At 47.0% G+C, this 24,179-nt stretch overlaps 1 protein-coding gene across 1 annotated transcript in view; it reads right to left on the bottom strand.

Moving 5' to 3' along the window:
- The window catches only part of Mrc2 (mannose receptor C type 2), a 57,130-nt gene that overhangs the window by 25,203 nt on the left and 7,748 nt on the right, over positions 1-24,179 (bottom strand). The gene's annotated exons all lie outside the window — the stretch shown is intronic.

Raw genomic sequence — 24,179 nt, 5'->3', positions numbered from 1 at the left:
ACCTGATGACAACTGCTGGAACATTCTAGAAATAAATAATCCTATGTTTTAAAGAACTGTCACTATAGCATTTTTATAATTGTCCTATTTCCTTTTTGTGGCGGCCTGAAAGAAAATGACCCCAAAGGGAGTGGCACTATTAAGAGGTGTGGCTTTGTTGGAGTGGGTGTGGCATTGTTCAAGGAAGTGTGTCACTGTGGGGATGGGCTTTGAGGTCTCATATGTGCTCAAGCCACACCCTGTCGCATCGCAAACTAGTCTTGGATCAGCATATGAATACCTGTCCAATGGGTCCCCAGAGGCAAAGCTCATGGAAGACAGTCTCTCACTTGGCAAGGACCAGTCAACCTCAAGGCTGAACAAGGCAGGACTTTGCTGAACTCATGCAGCTTGCAGGCTGTTTTCTCTCTCATTATATTGTTGACTCTTTAGGTGGTTTTTAGTTTTACTTTGTCAGTCACACATGCAACAGCTGTAATTTTCCCTGGAAATTCTGTCCTTTCTTGAATATTTTCCCCTTAGAATCAGCAGGGGGCTAATGCTTCCCAACTCTCTTATCTGGAATTACTAACTACAACTCCTAATCCTGGGAGCTTTTCTGACTCCATAGAGACAGTTAGGCACATATGAGGAAACAACACTTGGAACATGAACCATGTCTCACAGTTCTGGGAAGGAGAGTAAGGCATGCATACACAGAATGGGGGGAAAGCCTCAAGAACACATAGAGTGCCAACTGTCGAGAGTAAGTTCCCTGGACACCAAGCATAGATTCAATGGTAGGATCTGGTATGGTCCAGGAGGAAAAAATACAATACTAAATGTGGGATGGACAGATCCATCTTCACCATACCCAGGAGCTTATAATGGTGGGGAAAGTGTGGTATAGGGGGCTGGGAAAAGAGTGTCTTATCAAAGTCTGCCTTTACAGAGAGACTGAGACATGGGACCCTGTTGTAGAAAAGGGAACTGTATAAAAGCATATCTTGCAGACAGGAAAGAGTTGTCTGGATTTGAGCACAGTTGTCCTTAAAGCATTATACCCATGTCTATTGCTTTTTAAACTTTGTAAATTCAAGTAGCTGTCAGCTGAATAGTGCTGCAAGAGCAGGATGTGTCTGGTTCCATATTGAGTTAAACCTGCAAAAAATGCTGAACTCTATGTCTAGAATAAGGTTATGTAGGGGTAAGAAGGTATATTTGGGGAAACATAAAGGGGAACAATGAAGGCTTTCATAATGATTACAATGTATTCCTTAAAATGACCAGATAGCACACCAGTATTTCTTAAAAGGTCAAAAACAGGAGCCAATAATAAATCTGTTCATGTAAGAAAAACTCAGTTTAAGTATAAATAAAGATGGCTCGAGCTATTTGGGTTCACTTGAGAGCAATCCAACCCATGGTTTTCTTCCTTGTGCCAAGGCCCCTTCCCGTCTCAGGACCTGAACCAGAGCAGAATTTGAACACCAGCAACACCTAGTGTCTCGGGCTGCTTCCTGTTACCTGCAAGATATAAAACTCTCAGCTCCTTCTCCAGCACCATGTCTGCCGTCATGCTGCCTTGATTCTGCCATGATATTAATGGACTAAACCTCTGAACTGTAAGCGAGCCACCACAATTAAATGTTTTCCTTTATAAGAGTTGCTGTGGTCATGGTGTCTCTTCACAGCAATAGAAACCCTATGACACCTCATTAATTTCTTACTGTGCCCAATTTATTTATGTCCCTGTTTAGTTGCTTCCAGTCTCAAGGCCTTTGAACTGTTTTCCCCCCTGATAATTCATATTACAGAAAAAAAAGTCAGATTTTCAGAGCCCCCTCTAACCTCCTAATAAACCATAGTTGTCCTCATTCTATGGTTTTATTATAATTTTCCTTGAAATAATGTCCTTTTGATTTTCCCCCTGCATCTGAGTTATCGGTGAGCCTGATGCCTGCATTATCTGGTCATTTTTTTGTGGACAATGTTGACTAATTGTTCTAGACTTCTTTATTTAATGTGTATGTGTGTGTACCTGAGTGTACGTATGTGTGTATGTATGTATGTATGTATGTATGTATGTATGCACTCATATGTATGTACATATGCAGTGCCTAAGGTTACCAGAAGAGGACCCTAGGTCCCTTAGGGCTGGAGTTATGTGTGGTTGTGAGTTGTCTGATGTGGGTGCTGGGAACCAAACCTGGGTCTTCTGGAAGGGCAGCAAGTGCTCCTAACAGCTGAGCCAGCTCTCCAGCCACCATGTCTACTTAGTTTTATTACATATCAGATACATGGGTGTTCCACTGTATGCTGGACTTTGTGGATGATGTGCTACAGGGAATGTTTTTAAGTTTTCCTATAAAGACTGTCAAGACTGTTTTGATAAGCAGTTACATTCACAGTGGATCACTTGTATCCTGTGGAAGCTGGGTTTCAGGCTTTGTCGTGCCTTGGGTGTACTCCTTAGCCATGGACTCAGTCTTGAGTCCAAGTGAGGCCCTACTGGGGCCTCAGGTAAAGACCTCCGGTGACAACTTTAGGCCTCTTTGACTTGGTGGAACTTTTCTTGCAAACTCTGTTCAGGAGAGAGCTTAAACCCTGCCTCTGCCAGGCGTTGGTGACGCACACCTTTAATCCCAGCACTTGGGAGGCAGAGGCAGGCGGATCTCTGTGAGTTCGAGACCAGCCTGGTCTACAAGAGCTAGTTCCAGGACAGCCTCCAAAGCCACAGAGAAACCCTGTCTCGAAAAATCAAAAAAAAAAAAAAAAAAACCCTGCCTCCAGTTGCTGCTTCTGGGTGTAGGGAGCTGGGCCTTTCCCTGCATATGACAACTTAAGAACCATTGGGGATCTGAAGAAGCCTGTCGGGAGAACTTCTGACTGCTCCCTGTCTAGAATGTTCCCTGTTGACTTTTAGCTTTTTTAGTAACCCCAAACTCGGGTCAGCAGCCTCGATCAGTACCTCAAGCAGGGCAGTGTGCTCAGGGGAGAAGTTGCTCAAAACACCACTCACCTAGCTTTCTTTTCTTTTTAAGAATATGTTTTCTTTTTCTTTAATTTTTTATTACATTTTAACATTTATACCCTGTCTGTGTGTGTGTGTGTGTGTGTGTGTGTGTGTGTGTGTGTCTGTCTGTCTGTCTGTCTGTCTGTCTGTCTGTGTGTAGGGGTCCTCTCCTGCAAGATGCACATGTACCGTCTGGTGGCTGCCACAGCTAAACTTCCTATCACTGGCTCCTCCACCTTTGACCTGGCCTCCTTTCTTCTACAGTCTATTTACATCCCTCCCCAAGTATCTATTTTGAAATCTTAACCCTGGGGGTGATGGTGTTAGGGTGTGGGCCTCTGGGAAGTGCTGAGGTTATAAGGGTAATAACACTAATTAATAGGATTCATGCCCTTATAAAAGACTCCCTAGGGTAGGGCAGGGCAGGGCAGGGCCGGGCTGGGATGTAGCTCTGTTGGTAGAGAGCTTGCCTAGCACACACAAAACCCTGGGTTCAATCCTCAGCACCACATAAAGCAGGCATGGTCTGTATGCCTGTGACCCACCAGCAGCAATCAGGAGGTGGGAGTAGGGGGACCCATTCATGGTCATCTTTGGCTACATACTGGAATTCAAGGCCAACCTGAGCTAACTGAGTGCCCCTCCCGCAAACTTCCAACCTATGAGGTAATAGTGAGAAGATGGCTGTGTGGGAGGGATGAGTGGTACCAGACACCGAAGCTGTTGACGCCTTGATCTTTGACTCTGCAGCTTCCAAATCCAGGACCAAATAACCTGTTATTTATAACCCTCCTAAGTGTGATATTTTGTGATGAACACAAATGACCCCTAGTTTTGGAATAGAGAAATATTCTGGATTTGATCCACACCCACCCAATCTACCTTGAAGGTTGAGTATCTTTGCGTGAGTGCAAGTCTGTGTGTGTATACGTGTGTGTGTGTGTGTGTGTGTGTGTGTGTGTGTGTGTCTGTGTGTGTATACGTGTGTGTGTGTGAGCTACATCCCATAAATTATGATGTATGCACATGTCATGTATACAGGTCATGAGCCCATATACCATGTTTGGAGGCCAGTATCCTGCTTTACTGCTCTCTGCTTTATTCCCTTGAGACAGAGTCTCTCATGGAACCAGCTAGGCTGGCAACCAACAGGCCCCAGAGATCCTTCTATCTCTGCCCCACAAAGGCCAGGGTTCTAGGTGCACAGCAACACCTGGCTCCACCCACCTACCCACGGACACAGGAAATTGAACTCAGGTCCTCATGCTTGCATAGCAAGCCCTGTTACCTATTTATGGTCATCACAAACCATAGGCTGCATAAGGTATTGTTTGAAATTTCACTCCAGGGAAGACAGCAGCAAACGACAGTGGCCATAGCAAGGGGGTAGGGAAAGGGCCTAGAAGCAGAAAAGAGAGATAATATTGCTTGTTTTTATAAATGCTTCCTAACCATAGGACTGGGATATGGCTCAAAACTTCTGGCTGCCATGGGCTCCCAATGGGACAGTATCTTTCTCTTGTTCCCAGCTGGCATACCAGCTCAATCCCAGTCAGACTGAAGTTGAGATGATAAATGTCAAATGGAAGGACCAAAAGAGCCTGGTGATGGTGCACATTTTTAATCCCTGCACTCAGGAGGCAGAGGCAGGTGGGTCTCTGTGAGTTCCAGGACAGCCAGAGCTATTACACAGAGAAACGGGGGGGGGGGGTACAAAAGAGGTCCACACCAGTTAGAAAAGGCTGCTCCAGACCCCTTTCATTTGATAAATGAGAAAATTGAAGCCCAGAGAGGGGACTGGAATGCCCAACCACCATGTCTTTCAGGACCTGGGTTCCCTCCTGTCCCATGGGATATGATTGCAGGCCTCCTATGACCACACTAGTCCTGCGTTCAAATCCACTTAACTTCTTGGAGCACTTGGAGGAACACATTCCAGGCAATGATGGACTCTAAGGAATTTCCCAGCACCTACTACCATCTTTGCCCTCTTGGCCTTTGTAATCCTATTAGAAAAAGACAATGACTTTGAACAAATGAGCCCTTAACTTCCAGGTGTCTGGCTGGGTGTATGAGAGAGATCTCAGTTGGCTTCTTAGGGTCAGAAAGCCAGCTCAGGACAGAGCTCTGAAGCCTGACGATCTGGAGGCAGAGGGAAGAATGAAGGTCACAAGCTTCGAGGCAGTGACTGAAAGTGGGTCCTGGATGAGGAACAAAGACCCGAGGAGAGCTAGAGAGCAAAGGAGAGGCGGCGAGAATTCCTGTAGGTAGTTCTCGGGTCCCAGCCAAGCCAGGGGCCAGGGCACTTGGACATAGTGCAGGGACATAGCCTTGGAAGAGCAGAAAGAGCTGATCAGGGAGCAAAGGGGATGTAGGCTTGTTGAAAACCGCTCCGAGTTCTTCGAACCTGTGTTCTCATCAGTCATATATGGAGCAGGTGGGGGGAGGGAGGGCTCATGGCACAGAGACCTAATGCGCCAAAAGGGACCATCCAGCCTCAATCATACCCAAGCACACCCACATACCTGTGAGTACAGGATGCCAGTGCCCATTTCAGAGACCCCCACCCCCATCCCCCACCTGCCACCCTTACCAGGATCTCAGATTGTCCTGCCCAGGGACAAAGTAACCACTTGTATTTTTTTTTCCCAGACAGGATTTCTCTGTATAGCTTTGGAGCCTATCCTGGCATTCGCTCTGGAGACCAGGCTGGCCTCGAACTCACAGAGATCCGCTTGCCTCTGCCTCCCGAGTGCTGGGATTAAAGGCGTGCGCCACCAATGCCCGGTCGACCACTTGTATTTTTGCTGTCAATCATCTCATGCCTGGGACAATGCTACCTGTTAAGTTGTGGTTCGATACGTATTTGTGAATGATTAAGTAAATGAAGCTAGTCAGTGGCCTGTGCACTGGGCACTGGTTGGATGTGAGCCATGCATTCATTCAACCAATGTAACTGTGTTGTAAGATGCCCAGCAAGTACATGGTCCTGTGTTCAACTGCTGGCACCACAAAAAAAAAAAAAGGCACACAGTATTCATATTTGAAACATAACAAGCATATCCTCCTGTCATGGAGGCAGGTACATGCCTTTAATCCCAGCCCTTGGGAGTTAAAGGCAGGAGGGGGTCATCTTCAACTACAATGCAAGTTGAAAGCCAGCTTGAGCTACATGAAACCTGGTTAAAAAAACAAAAACAGGAACAGGGAGGAGGAAGGAATTTCATAGGTGCCAGGCCTGGTGCCAGGCCTGGAGGACACAGTGGCACATTCCAGCCCTCATCACAGTCTGCTGAATTGAGGAAATGGGGATGATGGCAGATGCTTAGCCTCAGTGAGCCTCCTGCCCATAGTCTCTTGCCCTTTGTTTTTGTTTGCCTAGCAAGCTTCCTATCCCTTCTTCCTTCCCTTTCCCCTTCCCACCACTCTTCTTTGTATGTAAATAATAAGCTATGGCTACACGGGTGAACACAAGGCTCACTCTTGACTGATGACAGTATCCAATCCCCTTGGCCCCCGTGATGCAACTGACACAAAACTCAAACCAGGTCAATCAGTGAATGATCCTAGAATAAAGAAAGTTGTCTTTCTGTAGAGATCTCTAGATGGAGGCTGCCAGCAGCCACGTTTCCTGTCCTGAAGGGGTGACGTAAAAAGAAACAGAGCTGAGTACTGGCAGGAGAAGAAGCGTGTTCCCGTAACACTGGGCACCGAGTCTGCCGCCCAGAGCTCCCCGTGTCTCTCCCAGGGCTCTGGCCTCCATTCTTTGAATCACCCAGGATCATGACTTTTTGTTCTCTTTTTGCTGTGTTGAGAGGGTGGAACCCAGGTCTTTAACCACCACCACCCCCCAAGCAAGTGCTCTGCCACTGAGCCACCACCTTCAATTTGTGTTGAACTTGCTGCTTTATGCTTCTGTTCTGGAAATTGTAAGAATCCTTGGGGCAGAGTCCACCTTACTCTCCAAGGGGCTGTTGCTTCAGGATCCCTAAGCCTTTGCCAGACCAGTTTCTTGGGTCTGCGGTAGCATGTGGATCCTTTCAGGGGAGGCTGGACCCCCAGTCCACTCTCCTGACCACCCTCTGGCTGCTCCTCTAACCCACCAGCCCTCTCACCCCACGCTGATGACAAGCCTGTAGGAAGCACAGTCCTAGGTACCACAGGGAAATTAAACATGAAGGAGATGACACGGCCTCTGCCCTCGGGCTGTTTACAAGGAGGCTGGAGAGAAACACCCTGAAGCAATCGAAGAAAAAGTTACAAGCCACTCATCAACACATGTGCAAACCGGTCAGCCTGGATTTACACTGCATGGTTGGATCGAAGGTGCTGGATAGAAAAGGGCTTTCCAGCCGGGAGTTGGTGGCACACACCTTTAATCCCAGCACTCGGGAGGCAGAGGCAGGCGGATCTCTGTGAGTTCGAGGCCAGCCTGGTCTCCAGAGCGAGTGCCAGGATAGGCTCCAAAGCTACACAGAGAAAACCTGTCTCGAAAAACCAAAAATAAAAAGGGGGGGGGGGCTTTCCAGGTAACGAGTCTAATAGGAACCTCTCCGGTACTGCCACAGAGACCTCAAAGCAAAGCCTGTGGTCCCCTCTTTCAGCATCCCAGATGTCCAGGTCATTGCCATGGAAATGCCCAGAGGCAAGTGGGTTTTAGAGCAATGTGCCCTGATTGGAGAGGTGCCTGTCTCCCTTCTCTCAAGGTGTCTTCCCCTTCCCACATACACACAATGCTCTTCTGGAGTCCACATACACACAATGCTCTTCTGGAGTCCCCGGGCCAGGATGCTTGCTGTAGGTTTTGTTTCTCCACACAATCCCTCCTCGATGCCCTTGTAGCTTACAGGATTCCTCTAGAGCAGACCCAGCCAGAAGGCTGAGGACTGGCTAACTAGCAGCTCTCGAGGACAAGCTGAAGACATCACTGCGGAGGAAAGCAGCGGAGAAGCTAATTCTAGCACAGTGCCTGGCACGCAGCAGACTCTCAGGAATCTCTGCTGAACGAAAGGCATGTTCAACAAAACCCTGAAGGCAGGAGCAGAGGTGAGGACAGAAGGGAGGGAGTTCCAAGTTGGGGAACGTGGGAGCAAAGGCCAGACATTGGAATCTGAAATTGGGGGGCCAGCACCCATCTGGCTTAGCTCTTAGAGAAGTGGTGACTTTGGGGGTGGGAGGGAGCTATGACCCAGAGAAGGCATTGCAGAGTGGCCTTCAGCCCTTCTGCCTGTCTCTTACTATTCTCCCCAGAGAATAATAGAGGCAGAGGTGAGGGGTCATTCCAGGGAGAGCCAGGGCTGGCCACAGGGCCGCTAGCCAAGTGAAACAGCTGTTTTTAATAGGCCTTAAGACCAAGCCTGGAAATGTCCCTGAGTCAGCAAAAGCTGCCAGCTCCGCCCCGCGAAGGGGCCAACCCTGGGGACCCAGCAGTTCACACAACCTCCCCTCTGCTAGCCCGTGCCCATATACCTGAAGACACATTGATCCTGGGTTAGGGGACCGAGACATCCCTTCCACCTAGGCACCCCGTCCTCTGGCCGGGGCACCCCACCAAGACCCTGAAGTGGGCTTTCCTCTCCTTGCTGCTCAGCAGTTATCAGTTCCTGCGTGTCCAAACTGCTGGCGGCTCGTTGCTTCAAGCATATTGTGCCTAAACCCACAGCATGGGCTGCTCTCACTAGGGTTCAGTCCCTTGCTCCGGGGGCTGTGGGATTCCTCTATGGTTCCTTTCCAGACGTGCATTTCCTTCTGCTTTAACATGTGGGTTGCTAAGTGGGCTATCTGGTGTCTGACAGGAATGGATGTAGAGGTGGGACTATCGCCTCGTCTCTCTCTATTAAATGCAAGTGCTCTTGCAGGAGACGGTGGGAAGCCTGGATTCCTGTGCCACTTCCGGCGGATCTGCAGGTCCTGTCCTAGGGAAAAGGTCTCAGTGGGGCTTGGACCCTGGGGTTCTCTGGCAACACAAATCACCACCCTGGCTCTCTCTCTTGCTGTTGGGAGTGTTGGGTCTTTTTTAGTCAGGCATGGTGGCACATGCCTGCAAGCCCAGCACTCAAAACTCAAAATGGTTTTCAGCCTGCCCCTTCGCAGGCTTCATCTTCCAAGACCACAGGCACAGAGCCCACAGAAGCGGCATAGGGACCCTAGGGACCCTCTTTGCTCCCCTCCGGAGCAGTTCCTTCCAGTTCACTAGGACCCAGACCTCCACCTATGAGCATTCCAGGAGCCCACCACACCCACGAGGGTTTGCATCTCCAGGGGCCTGCACCACACAGATCTGCACCCAGCTAGCCAGCCCTCTCCCCAGAGGCCGTCTGCCTGTCCACAGCCAAAATAAACAGCCCAACAGCCACTTCCTTCCCGATGAGGGTACTTGCACAACCACGGATACTGTGACAGCAGGAAATGGTTTTCTGGGCCAGCAAAGTCCAACCCGATTGCCCCGGGGCTAAACTCGGAATCCAGACTCGGGCACGCGTGGGTGGAATACATCCACACCAAAGCGGATGCCCTTGGCACCCCTGCTAGGGCCTGGCCACCACCAACAGCCACTACTTTATTAAAGCAGGTCCCCAGGGCTCCTGTGAGCCAGCGTGTGTGGGAGGGGACCGTGAGCGTATTATTTCATAACATCACTCACAGGAGTCTATCCGGGTCCCAGCCTCCGTGCCAGGTTAGACACCCACGTAACTGATGAGGGATGAATGGCAGAGTGAATGTATTTGTAGACATCCACACCAACTTGAGGAAAGCAGTATTTCTTTAAATTTAATGTTAACTTTTGTTGGGGGGACAACGATGATTGAAAGCTAACATACTAGAAATACTAGTTTTCCTTTTATAGGGACAGTGCTTAGAGGAGTTCAGAATGGCCCAGCGACGTTTGACATATCCTTGTAGGCTTTCCTATAATATGGACTCTATAACAAAACCAGGCTGACTTGAAACCCTGGGAAGAGGATCAAGTGTGCCTCCTATAGTGAGGAGCAGAAAATCATTGTAGAAGTGTTGAAGGCACAAGTGTGGAGTCAGAAAAGGAACTTAATATGAAGCTTTTTAAAGTAATAAAAGTCAAGGCTTATTTCTGTGTGTGGGAGAAAAATTTAAAAAAATCAAGGCTTGTTCCATGAAAAAAAAATTAGAAATATGAGACACCCCCCCCCCCCCCCCCCGCTTACTGTAGCACCAACAAAAATAAAGCTCTCTTTTGGGTCACCCTGTGGTTTTCAGTTTTCCATGGAATTCTAAGTAAACAGGGCTGGAGAGAGGGCTCCATGGTTAAGAGCACTTGCTGCTTTTGCAGAGGGCCTGAGTTCGGTTCCCAGCACCTATATCAGGTGGTTCACAAACCCTGTACCTAACTCCATGAGATCGGACATGCTTCTGCCTCTGTGGGTACTCACAAAAATGTGTGCATACACACAAGTGCGCGCGCACACACACACACACACACAAATAACATTAAAAAAAAAAATTAGCAGCCGGGCGTTGGTGGTACACATCTTTAATCCTAGCAGTTGGGAGGCAGAGGCAGGCGGATCTCTGTGAGTTCGAGACCAGCCTGGTCTACAGAGCGAGTGCCAGGATAGGCTCTAAAGCCACAGAAAAATCCTGTCTCGAAAAAACAAAACAAAACAAAAATTTAGAAACATGTACAGAGACAAAAGAAATGCAGAATTATACTGAAACATAATGATATGTTACTGAGAAATTAAGGTTTCTGATATTAATATTCTATTCAATTTCTGGGTAAGAGTATTTCCGAATATTACCACTTGAACCCAAAGGAAGAATCTCTCAGCTGCCTGCACAGAGGTCGTCATTGGCTGATTGGTCCCTGAGGGCTTGGGTGCTGTCCGTGTTCTCTCTGAGTCTTTGGGTCGGGAGAAGTTTTTGTTAAATGACAGTTGAATGTGAACCAAGAGAGCTTAAAATTTCAGCATCTCCCTTTGGCAAGCAGAAGTGACAGATAGCAAGGTTAAATGATTGCCAAGGGCCCTCAAAGTGGCCAGAGGTGTAAAAATGTGCCTACAGCTAGAGTCATAGGCAAGTGTAAGCTGCCTGACAGGGATGCTGGGACTCGAACTCTAGTCCTTGGTAAGAACGACACAAGCTCTTAACTGCTGAGCCATCTCTCCAGCTCTGAATCTTGTTTGTTATTTATTTGTTTGATTTTTTTTTTTGAGACAACATATCTCTGTGTTGCTCTGGCTGTCCTGGAAATCACTCTGTAAAGAGGCTAGCCTGGAACTCAGATATTTGCCTGCCTCTGCCTCCTGAGTGCTAGGATTAAAGGTGTGCGCCACCAACCACCACTTCCCAGCTTGAAGGTTAGCCTTTTTAATAGGTCTGATAGTTGCTACTGTTCTAACAGGCACAGCACTCGGGTGTGATCATGTACCTTTCGTGTGTGTGTGTGTGTGTGTGTGTGTGTGTGTGTGTGTGTGTGTGTGTGTTATATATACATGTATGTATGGGTACGTGTGGTGTGGAAGCCAGAGGAGAACTTCAAGTGTCTCACTCTACTGTTCTTCACCTTATTCCCTCGAGACGGGGTCTCTCACTGGACCTGTAGCTAGGCTGGTGGCCGGCAATTCTCGTATCTACTGGCCACCCCCAAGAGCAATAGGGTTACAGGCACACCTGGAATTTTTTTGTTTTGTTTTTCAAGACAGGGTTTCTCTGTGTAGCTTTAGAGCTTGTCCTGGATGCAGCTCTTGTAGACCAGGCTGGCCTTGAGATCCTACTGCCTCTGCCTCCTGAGTGCTGGGATTAAAGGGGTGCACTACCACTGCCCGGCTTGGATTTTTCTTTTTTTAAAGATGTGGGTGCTGGGGATTTGAACTCAGGTCCTCAAAATTGTGCAGCAAGCACTCATACCCACTGAGTCATCTGCCTTGTCCCCATAAAACTTGTGTTCAATGATAGGAACGAAGTTGAGAATTGGTACTAATTATACCAGTACAAACTACAGAAGCCAGGACTGTCCCTGGCGAACATGTGGTCACCTGCATTTGTGGAATGAGACAGAAGCATGATATGTGAACGTTTACCATGTACTTGCTGAGTCCTTGGTTGCAACACTTTCTTGTAAGTTCTCATAGTAACCCCGAGAGTTGGTAAAATTACTATCTCTACTTGACAAAGGATGAAACCGATACATTTAACTATTTTTGTCTGCTTTGTTTTGAGACAGGGTCTGGCTATGTAGCCCTGGCTGGCCTCGAAGTCCCGGCAATCCTCCTGCCCCAGTTTTCTACGTGCTGGGATTATAGGTACGTGCCACCGTGCCCAGTTTGCTTAGGGTGGAGGCCGGGAAGACTGGCTTCGGTTGAGCTTTAGATAGCTCCTAAGGTATTTTAAACTGATGGCTCACAGGCAAGCTGTGTTTGGCCTTCACTGTATGTGATAAGAACAGTGAACCGACATTTAAAACTCGAGAGTTTTAATGTGAGTTTCCAGCTTCTCTCGTAGAGCTGGCAACAGTGAGCCAGCATGACTGCCAGGAATCAGTCACAGGGACTGAGCGAAGCTGCACATGTCGGGGTATGTGGGGTCACTAGCCTCTCTCTCTCTCTCTCTCTCTCTCTCTCTCTCTCTCTCTCCCTCTCCTCTCTTCCTCTCTCTCCTTTCCTCTCTTCCTCTCTCTCCTGTCTTCCTCTCTCTTTCTCTCTGTCTTTCTGCTCCCCCTCTCTCTCTTCCTTCCTCTCTCTCTCTGAGGTAGCTATGCCATCTATTTCCATACTGGTACTATTGTTTCTCTGACTGATGAGGTGATCTTCAGAAACCTGATCTCCATTAACAACCACCACAGACCACTTGTGCTGGTCCACGCCTGGGATCTCAGCATTCAGAAAAACGGAGCCCCTCAAGGGCCAATCAGCTGATGAGGACCTCTGTGCAGGCTGATGTGAAATTTTACCCTTGATTTCAAGTGTTGTTCAAAAAAAACGGACACGTAAAATAAAAATAAGTCTTTACATTTCTAGTTTAAAAAAAAAAAAAAGAAGAACTTGGAGGGCTGGAGAGATGGCTCAGTGGTTAGGAATGCCCACTGCTCTTACGAAGGGCTCAAGTTCCATTCCCAGCACCCATGCTGGAAGACTCACAACCACCTGTAACTCCAGCTCCAGAGGATCCAGAGTCCTCCTCTGGTCTCTGGGGACACAGAACTCATGTGCACATGGGAGACTGCATCCCCAGAAAACAAACCAACAAAAGACATGCTTGCTTCAAATCTCTCTGTTTGCCTGTCTCATGGAGAGAGAGAAAGAGGCAGAGGGAGACAGAGGTGGAGTGGCAGGGTTTGGCGCTCTGTGCCCCAGTCTCTGTGACGTACTACATTCCTTTCATGACTCGTGTCTCAAAGCCTGCACAATATGACTAAGAAAACACGACAGTCCTATAATGAGCTTTTCGCTCTCCTCACTATCAAGCTCCTGACCCAACTTCAAGGATGATTTGCTTGGCTTGAAAAGCCTAGTGTGGCTATAAGTCCAGGGAGTTTAGAATCTTTTCTCGCCTATGAATGTCATGAACCCTCTTAACACTCAGTATATAGGTGCACATCCCTTGCTCCGGCACTACAAAGGCTGGGGCAGAGGATGGGTGTGCGTTTTTTTTTGGGGGGGGCAGCCTGGACTATCTAGTAAGACCCCCATCTTTTAAAAGAAAAAGAAAAAAATCTTCCTCAAAGCTATCCCCATACCTAACCACTTGCCAGTTTCTATGAGGGCAAGGCTAGGAGACATTACTCCACCTTTTCCTGGAAGGCACCGTCAGAGAGGGCGCAGAAGAACCACCGGAATTTAGACTACACAACTTCAAATCCCTGCTTAGGTCCTTGGACCCTGAGCCAGTTGCCTGGAGCTGTGAGCCTTGATTTGGAGAGGGTACCCACTCTTGTCCTATAGGGAAGGAGTGCCAGTGATGTCCCGTACCCAGACAGCACTTGAGGGGCAGTCACTACTGTGCCTTGATATTCAGGCAAGAGAATCTGTTTAGGTTCCTACGACACGGAGCCTGGGAAACAGGCTTTGTAGATGCAATTGGGATAAGAAGAAAGGATAAGAGGAAATAACTACAGATTAGAGTGTTTACTCTTCAGAAGAATTAAAAGAAAAATAAACCCACGGTCCAGATGCAGAGTCCTTTCCCTGCATTCCCAGGCCTGCTGGGGCCCGAGAAACCATCATTGGCTTTCTTTGACCTTCTCGACTCTCTCTCAGGTCTCTCTGGATAGAGATGCAAGGAGAGTGTGTCAGTGAAAGGAAGCTTCTGGAAGGGTCAGGAACTATGGAACGCTTTCCCTGCCTGCCACATCCTAGCTCTGCAGAGAGAACTGTGAAGGCAGCTGCAGGGGAAAATGAAGTCATAGGAGGCACAGCTGGAACTGAGCTTGAGGAAGGAGGTGGGACAACGCCTACTGCCCTGGGCAGGGCAGATGCAGAGAGGACTCACTGGCAGTTCTAGCTCCGGAGTCCAGGTTCTGGCTATTTACGAACTAGTGACTGGAGGTACATTCTCTGTTTTCCTAACTGTGAAATGCAACCTCTGCCTCTTCAGGATTTTTGTTTTGTTTTGTTTGAGACAAGCTTTCATTCTGTAGCCCAGGGTGGTCTAGAACTCACTATACAGACCAGGCTGGCCTCCAGAGTGCTGGGTTTATAGGCATAAGCCATCACACCCAGTCTCTCTTCACAGATGACTGGGGGGATCCACAGGAATACGGACCGATCTCTGGGGGCATCTAGCTCCCAGTGAACAGTTCCAGAGATGAGTCATTCCTTAGTGTTGAGCATTTCCCCTGTGTTCTGTGTGAACAGGTCCCAAATCTTCTATATTACAAATTCTTTAAAAACAGATCTTAGGGGCTGCAGAGACAGCTCTGCAATTAATAGGCACTCTGAGTTCAATTCCTAGCACCTGTGTTGGGAGACTCACAACTGCCTGTAACTCTAGCTCTTGGGGATCCAACACCCTCTTCTGGCTCAGTGGATACCCTAACACACACACACACACACACACACACACACACACACACACACACACACACACACACACACCACCTTTTTTTCTTTTTTCTTTTTGGTTTTTCGAGACAGGGTTTCTCTGTGGCTTTGGAGGCTGTCCTGGAACTAGCTCTTATAGACCAGGCTGGTCTCGAACTCACAGAGATCCTCCTGCCTCTGCCTCCCGAGTGCTGGGACTAAAGGCGTGCACCACCAACGCCCAGCTTCCAACTAATCTTTAAAAAAACAAAACAAAACAGACCTTGGGGGTCAAGTGAGATGGCTCAGCAGCTACATGCACTTGCTGCCAGGCCTGAATTCAATCCCAGGGAAGCACATAGTGAGAGAACAGACTCCCACACATTGTCTTCTGGTCACACGTGTGCCATGACATATATGCGCTGGCACATACATACACACAATCAATCAATCCATGTAATGAAAATCGTTTTAAAATAAAGACAGGCCTAGACAGGGCTGATTAGAAGAAAGGAATAAAAATATGAATCTGTACCGTCTGGTGGTTGGGATTTATAGGTACCTTCTTAAAAAAAAATATTGCTATAGTAAATAGAGTCGAGGCAGGGGAGACACAAGAGGAATCTTAAGACCCTCACAAGAATGCCACTGCATTTCCCACAGAGCTCATTTTATGAGCCTCCATCAGCCACAAAAGGTCACATACAGAATCCCCACCACCACTGTGACATCATCTGGATCTATAATAAACAAACCAGACTTCACCTGCAAAGGATATCTTTGAGTATCTCCTCCAAACTCAATCATATCCCCTCCCTCCACCCTCCTCCTCCCCCAACCTCTCTAGACAGAGTCTCAGTACATAGTTCTGGCTGTCCTGGAATTCACCATGCAGAACGAGGTTGGGCTCCAACTCAGAAATCCACTGGCCTCTGCCTCCCAAGTGCTGGGATTAAAGGTGGGCACCACCGTCTGAACTATCGATTTTAAAATAAAGGTGTTGGTGAGCGGAAGGGCTGGCTTAGTGGGTACAGGCACTTGTTGGTGAGCGGAAGGGCTGGCTTAGTGGGTACAGGCACTTGCTGTGAAAGCATGATGGTGCAAGTTTGAGTTCCAGAACCCATGTAAATAAAAAGATATGCAAAAACACATTTTTTAAAAAATGAGATGCGCTGCTGGGCGTTGGTGGCGCACGCCTTTAATCCCAGCACTCGGGAGGCAGAGGCAGGCGGATCTCTGTGAGTTCGAGACCAGCCTGGTCTCCAGAGCGAGTTCTAGGACAGCCTCCAAAGACACAGAGAAACCCTGTTTTGAAAAAACAAAAAACAAACAAACAAACAAAAAAATGAGATGTGCGTGGTGAGTTGTCCTGACTGAAGCGTAGAACAATTTTCTGTAGCTGAGTCAGTCTTGCTTTCCCTCCTTCGTGTGTCTGTATTAGAAACTGTTCAGTTAGACACAGCTAAGAGGCTGGGAGCCACACTGTTCTTGTGGATGACCCGGGTTCAATTCCCCATCAGGCAGCACACAGCTGCCGATAACTCCTGCTTCCGGGACCCATGCCTTTGGGCTCACAGGCAACATCTGAAATGCCCCAGATTTTGAAAGTTCCTCTTTAAAAAAAAAAAAAAAATGACTTACTTATTTTGTGTGCATGAGTGGTTTTTCTGCATGTATGATGACAAAGTAGCATGTATGTTCCTGGTGCCCAAAGACGTCAGCAGTGGGCATCGGGTCCCCTGAAACTGGAGCTATGGGTGGTAATGAGCCACCCTCATGTGGGTGTGAGGCTCGAACCCAGATCCTCTGCAGGGGCAAGAGCTCTAAGCCGACATCAGCTCTCTAGTGTCTTGACAGTTTGTGAGTGCTGACAGGAAACCACAGTGGAAAGTTCCACGCGCCATCTCATGTGAGGTGTCACACTGTCACCCTCAAAACACAGGCTTGAGCCCTGTAACCCTCTCACTTCAGAGACTAAGACAGAAGGAATGCCAAGAGGCCAGCCTAGCCTACAGGAAGCGATCCTATCTCAAAATTTCAAATAAACAAAAAACAAAACAAAAAGCGCCATTAAAAATATTGCCTTCAGGTTAGGAGTACACAAAACATAAATTGTGCTTAGGCCTGGTCCCATGCCCAAGTTGTCTCATTATGTGGTATATGCGATACTTTAAGCTGTTCCAAGACAGGATTACTCCAGAAAGCGCATGTAACTTTCTTCTGTCGTTGAGTGGTTTACTATGAATAGGTATACTTTTTGATATCATTAAAGTGTAGTCTTGTGCTGGTGGAATAGCCCAGTGGGTAAAAGTGCTTGCCACACAAGCCTGATGCTCCGAGGTCAATCTGTGAAGCCCATGTAAAGGTGGAAGAACCAACTCCACAAAGTTGTCCTCTGATCTCTGTGTGCCAGCCCTGCCATAAGCATCATCCCCATTAATAATAAGTAAACGTAATTTTTAAGTAGTTTTTCATCTCTGTGGTGTGCATATGTGTGTAAATATTCATGCATATGTGTGTACAAGTGTATGTGTGTGTGTGTGTGTGTGTGTGTGTGTGCGTGCGTGCGTGCGTGTGTGTGTGTGTGTGTGTGTGTGTGTGTGTGTCCATGAGTTTGAATGTGTAAACCAGAAGTTGATGTCTTCCTGGATCACTCTCCCCCTTCTATGTTGAGGGAGGGTCTCTCATGTGATTTAGCGCTCACTGATTGAGCTAACCTGTGGGGATATTTTGTTTGTGATCTAACAAATAAAGCTTGCCTGAAGATCAGAGTGCAGAGCTAGCCACTAGTTAGCCATAGAGGCCAGGTGGTGTTGCCACGCACCTTTAATCCCAGCACTTGGGAGGCAGAGGCAGGCAGATCTCTGTGAGTTCAAGGCCACCCTGGGCTACATGAGATTGAATCTATCTAAAAGAGAAACAGAGCTCACTCAAAGGTAATCCCGGAACTTCAGATCATATGCTTTTAATCCCAGCACTAGGGAGGTAGAGACAGATTCAGTCTGAGGTTTTGTAGAGGCAGAATTCAGTCTGAGGATTCATAGAATGGGAGCAGTATGAGGAGCTGCAGTGCAGTCTGAGGCAGTCAGTCTGAGGATGCCCTCTGAGGACAGGATCTCCCCTTTGGTCTGAGCATTGGTAGAGGTAAGAACTCTCTAGCGGCTGGCCACTTTGCTTCTCTGATCTTCAGCTTTCATCCCCTGATAGCTGACTCCGAGTTTTTATTATTAAGACCAAAGAGAATTTGTGCTACACTAATATAACCAGGCTGCTTGCTCTGGGGGTCTAGTTGTCTATACCTTCCAAGGGCTGGGATTACAGGTGGGACACAGCACTTATCCAGAATTTACATGCGGTCATACACCAGATCTCATGCTTACTCAGCAAGCTCTTGACCTACTGGGCCGTGTCTCAGTGCTCCTGGAACACACATAGCTCATACAGCTTTCTTTTCTTTTCTTTCCTTCCTTTCTTCTTTCTTTCTTTATTTATTTATTTGGTCATTTTGCAGTTTTGGTTATAATTGGTTAACTTCTGCCGAAAGCCTAGAGAGGGAACCAAATTTAAGATCAAGATGCTTTTTACAGGGGCTGGAGAGATGGCTCAGAGGTTAAGAGCACCGACTGCTCTTCCTGAGGTCCTGAGTTCAATTCCCAGCAACCACATGGTGGCTCACAACCATCTGTAATGAGATCTGGTGCCCTCTTCTGGTGTGCAGATATATATGGAAGCAGAATGTTGTATACATAATAAATAAATAAAATCTTTAAAAAAAAAAAAGATGCTTTTTACAAACCATATCAATAAGGCCAAAGTGGTGTAATGGACAGATCTGTAATCCCAGCACTTAAAAGGCAGAGGCAGGGGGATTGTGTGTCTGGGGCCACCTTGAGCTCAAAACCTGTACTCAAAAGTGGAGGATAAGCAATGGTACAGGGAAAAGGTGAAGAAAATATATGCTTCCCAGATAAAAAAAAAAAAAAATTAAGATGGAAATGGTAGCACACGCCCTTAATTCCAGCACTCAGAGCCCTCACACTCGGATGTCTGTGAATTCCAAGTCAGCCAGGACTACATAATGAGACCTTTATCAAACAAAAAACAAATGAGCCAAATAAAACTTTTAAATGGGGGCTGGAGAGATGGGTTAGCAGTTGGGAGCACTGGCTGCTTTTCCAGAGGACCGGGGTTCAAGTCCCAGCATCCACAATGGCAGCTCAAAACTGTCTGTAACTCCAGTTCCAAGAGTTATGACACCCTCACACAGACATGAATCCATGCAGGGCATCAATGCACATAGAATAAAAATGGGTAGATTATTAAAAATTTAAATCGACGGTGGGTGGTGGTGGCAAATGCCTTTAATCCCAGCACTCAGGAGGCAGGTGAATCTCTGTGAGTCTCTTGAGGCCAACCTGGTCTACAGAGTGAGTTCCAGGAGAGGCTCCAAAGCTACACAGAAACCTTGTCTCAGAAAAAGAGAGAGAGAGAGAGAGAGAGAGACAGAGAGAGACAGAGAGAGACAGAGAGAGAGAGAAAGTAAAAAAAATAAATGGACCCCAAATGGGAAAAATACATCAGCATCTCAAGCTAGCCAGGAGAAAAACACAGACATGAGAACTGCATGGTGCTAAGGGCCAGACAGATTTGATGATAGATAAGACAGACAACAGAGACTGGAGGAATAGCTCAGCCGTTAAAAGGCTCGGCTCACAACCAAAAATATAAGATGGGCACCAGCACACAAAGAAGAAAGGCTTACACCAAGTCTGTGGCAAGGGCTTCTAAGCCCTAGAAATGCTGGGAATGTTATTTTCTGACCCCAAGGGTTGGTTACGTGAGTTGTGCTCTGTGGAATATTAATCAAACTGAACAAGTGTGTTCACATTTGTGCCATACTCCAAGAATTAAAAATGTGAAACCAAGCCAGGTGGTGGTGGTGCATACCCTTAATCCCTGCACTTGGGAGGGAGAAGCAGGTGGATCTCTGTAAGTTCAAGGCCAGTCTGGTCTACAAAGTGAGTTCTAGGACAGCCTGGGCTACATAGAAAAATCCTGCCTCAGAAAACCAACCAACCAGCCGGGCGTTGGTGGCGCACGCCTTTAATCCCAGCACTCAGGAGGCAGAGGCAGGTGGATCTCTGTGAATTCGAGGCCAGCCTGGTCTCCAGAGTGAGTGCCAGGATAGGCTCCAAAGCTACACAGAGAAACCCTGTCTTGAAAAACCAAAACAAACAAACAAACAAACAAATTCTTAAAGTGTGAAACCAAGGAATGTATAATACTGAAGTCAAAGTAGAGACTGGGCAGGCGAGAATGAGAAGGCATGTGGGCTAACCAAGCATTAAGATGTTCTACACTGTAGATTAGGGGCTGAGGTAACATAACGTTTGTTAACCTCGCCACCTGAATTAGTTATAATTACAGAGAGTTTGTATTTGCAGAAGATGATGTGGGGACCACACAGATCCAGATTCCATTCAGATAGCATCGCTCCCTCAGCAACCCTGGCTCCTGACCTCTGTGATGGAGAAATGGCAGAAGGAATCTCACAGCCAAGTTGACCTCACATGCTCAGAGAAAGTTGGTGGTCTTGACAATTGCACAATGTCCTATAGAAATGCTAAAGTTGCTCCTTTTTCTCCCCAAAGGAAGCCTTCCAAAAGCCCATCTATCAACATAAAGTTGCCTTCTGTTCCAACTTTCAATCATTTTGAATTTACAGAGCTTTGTGACCTTCTATACTCCAACATCAAACGTGTCCTCCGGCTTTTAAGCATGCTATCCTTCCTTCACTGTAATTTGGGGTGTTTGTGGAGACATCAGGGGAGTGGTTCCCTACTGTAACACTGCTGCTTCTCCCAGTGCACACTCAGGGAAACCCTTCTGAGGCTAACCTGTGAGTGGAGGATACTCAGCAATGCCACCTAAGCCTAAAAGGCATATCTGTGGGCCTTTAAAACAATGCTGGAAAGATGGCTCTGCAGTTAGGAGCACTGGCTGTCCCAGGCCTCGGGAGGCAGAGAAAGGAGGGTTTCTGTGAGTTTGAGACAAGCCTAGTTTACATAGTGAGTTCCAGGACAGCCAGGGATATGCAGAGAGACCCTTTCTCAAACAAAATCTAAAAAACAAACACAGAGGCAGGCGGATCTCTGTGAGTTCGAGGCCAGCCTGGTCTCCAGAGTGAGTGCCAGGATAGGCTCCAAAGCTACACAGAGAAACCCTGTCTCGAAAAACCAAAAAATAAAATAAAATACAAAGCATAGCTGTTCTTTCAGAGAATCAAGTGTTTGAGTCTCAGATCCTACATGGTGGCCCATAACTGTCTGTAGCTCCAGTTCCAATGCCCTCTTCTGACCTCTGCAGACATCAAGCATGTGCATGCTGCACATATGTAACGCAGGCAAAATACTCATACAAATAAAATGATAAAATAAATGTTTCAAATGATGGCATAGGCCAGGAGCTGCAGTTCTGACTGACTCCGTGGAGTCACTCACTGCAGGTCTGGACCAGCTACACAAAGGACTTGTGGGCAGAAAGGAAGGGCTGCCGGGAACATTTGTCTGTACAGTTGGCAGAGTGACAGCTGCCACTCTTTGACCTAAAATGCAGATGTGTCTAAAGAAAAAGCTTTCCACGGTAATCATGTTTCCTAAATAACACATAATTCAGTTTAGTGTCTGAGAAACTGTTAGATTTGGGTGGCATTTTTCTCTTATCTTCTCTACACACCCCAAATAGGATTATACATATGTACAGATACAATATATGAATATAAACAACACTTTCTAGAATCTTGTTTCCATATTTAATTCTTCACTAAAAGTATTGCTTTTTAGAATATGGGGGTGGGGGGCAAGCCATTTTTATACCTAAATTCAAGCTTGGGAAATGGCTCAGCAAGTAAAGGCAAGACCAACAACCCGAGTTCAGTCCTCAGAAACCACACGGTAAAAGGAGGGGGAAGCTGTCCTCTTATCTCCCTGGCTGTCTGTCAGGTCTACACATGCATTAAATACATAGATACATAAACGTAATCTTAAAATTAAAGCTGCATGCCTTCTTATATGATACACTATACACCACTCACTTGTTCCTTAGCTATTGCTTTAACTCATAAAATCTTTCTTCATTTTGATTTTTATTTGTTTTAGATAAAGGGCCTCACTATGTAGCCTTGGCTGGACTGCAACTGAGAGGAAGGAGCCTCCAATGAGAAATGACTCCAGAAGATACAGCTGTAGGCAAGCCTTTAGAGCAGCAATTCTCAACCTGTGGGTCTCACATATTGGACATCCTGCATATCAGATATTTACATTATGATTCAAAACAATAACAAAATTACAGTAATGAAGTAGCAACAAAATAATTTGATGGTTGGGGGTTGCCTTAGTTAGGATTTCTATTGCTGTGAAGAGACACATGACCACGGCAACTCTTTTTTTGTTGTTGTTTTTTCGAGACAGGGTTTCTCTGTGTAGCTTTAGAGCCTATCCTGGCACTCGCTCTGGAGACCAGGCTGGCCTCGAACTCACAGAGATCCGCCTGCCTCTGCCTCCCGGGTGCTGGGATTAAAGGCCTGTGCCACCAACGCCTGGTGATCACGGCAACTATTATAAGGAAAACATTTAATTGAAGTGGTAGCTTATAGTTTAGAGATTCAGTCCATTATCATCATGGTGGGACATGGCGCTGTGCAGGCAGACATGGTGCTGGAGAGGTAGCTGGGAGTTCTGCATCTTGCAGGCAACAGGAAGTGGACTAAAACACCAGGCGTGCCTTAAGCATACACGAGACCTCAAAGCCCGCCTCCACAGTGACACACTTCCTCCAACAAAGCCACAGGGGTCACCACAACATGAAGAACTATATTAAAAGGTCACAGTATTAGAAAGGGTTGAAAACCACTGGTATAGGACATTTTCTTAATTAGTGATTAATGGGGGAGGGCCTAGTAGACGGCACCACACCTGGGCTGGTGGTCCTGGGTTCTCTAAGAAAGCAGGCTGGGCAAGCCATGGGGAGCAAGCCAGTAAGCAGCACTCTCCATGGCCTCTGCATCAGCTCCTGCCTCCAGGTCCTGCCCAACATCCTTTGATGATGAACAGTGCTGGGGAAGTGTGAGCCAAATAAAACCTCCCCTCCCCGGGTTTCTTCGGTCATGGTGTTTCATCACAGCAACAGTCACCCTAACTCAGACGATGTCTTTGTTTGTAGTTGACAAGTGGCTAAGTATTTAGAAATGAAACGTTACATTTCCCGTGACTTGAGAAAGAGCATGTTGTCATGGAATCCTCTGGGACCACTCTTCCACACAACCTGATCTCCTCCCGCAAGCTGCTGCGTGAAACCCGCACTCATTCATTCACACGGAGCAAACTGCTTTACTTGCTCTAATTCAGTTCTTCACATTTTTCTGCCCATGTCAGAGGGGTCTCTTAGCTGTCAAACAAGTGTCTGTTCCTACCAGAGATCTCAGGGAGCCCCCTCTTTTTGCTTTTAATGAAATGCACTTTATAAATGGCACATAAAATAAAATTGGTGAACATCTGACCCTTTGTTTGGGGTGTGCAAATGTTTGTGTGTGCATATATGTGTGTGCATGAACTTGTATGTGTGTGTGAACATGTAGCATGTTTACACATGTGTGTGTATGACCATGTTACATGCGCAGGCCAGAGATTCATAATGTGTGTTTGCTCAGTAGCTTTCCTTCTGGGTCCTCTACAAGGGCACTCAGTACATGCTCTTAGCCACTGAGCCTTCACTCCCCCTCCAAAAGCAACCTTAAATTCTAGTCATCTCTGCACCGTCTACATGATAGTACAGCATCTGCATTCCTTCAGGAGTGATTAGCTGCAAATTGAAATTAAATTTCCTTTTTTTTTTTTTGGTGGGAGGTGCAAAGCTGGGAATCGAACTGAGATCTTCTTGCATGCTAACCATGTCCTCCACCACTGAACCTGCCTTCCCCCCCACCCCAGCATTTTCTATTTGTAAAATCCATATCGTTCCAGCATTTTTTGTTAGTTTTTAAATTTTTTTCTGCAGATTTTTTTATTTGAATTAGAAACAAGATTGTTTTACATGACAATCCCAGTTCCCTATCCCTCCCCTCCTCCCCTACCACCCCCCCTCAATTAAAACCCTACCTATCACATATCCTTTCTGCTCCCCCTGGATGGTGA

The sequence above is a fragment of the Cricetulus griseus genome, chromosome 7 (assembly GCF_003668045.3).
Source record: "Cricetulus griseus strain 17A/GY chromosome 7, alternate assembly CriGri-PICRH-1.0, whole genome shotgun sequence".
In the NCBI taxonomy this organism is placed as follows: Eukaryota; Metazoa; Chordata; class Mammalia; order Rodentia; family Cricetidae; genus Cricetulus; species Cricetulus griseus.
Note: the sequence above shows the minus strand (reverse complement) of the source record. Positions and strands in the feature narration are given on the sequence as shown.